Raw genomic sequence first — 265 nt, 5'->3', positions numbered from 1 at the left:
GTTGGAATTAAATAGTCAAACTCGGTAATTAATTTTAAAGAAAGTATTCCGAGAAGGATGTATGATTTAGGGCAATGCCTAGAAAAGGATACGTGATACCACGGAGCGAGATCATCTGACCGTAAGTGGTTTGGTCTGGGACCGTCCAGGGTATTCAGCGATAGTCATAGTGGTGGGATGTATTTCCTTTATATTACGTGTTAACATAAGATCGGGACCCACAAGAAGCATTCCCGAGGGAGATGACTTAAGGTGGGCCGAGCAT

This window comes from Lupinus angustifolius, chromosome LG20 (assembly GCF_001865875.1).
Source record: "Lupinus angustifolius cultivar Tanjil chromosome LG20, LupAngTanjil_v1.0, whole genome shotgun sequence".
NCBI classification, from domain to species: Eukaryota; Viridiplantae; Streptophyta; class Magnoliopsida; order Fabales; family Fabaceae; genus Lupinus; species Lupinus angustifolius.
Note: the sequence above shows the minus strand (reverse complement) of the source record.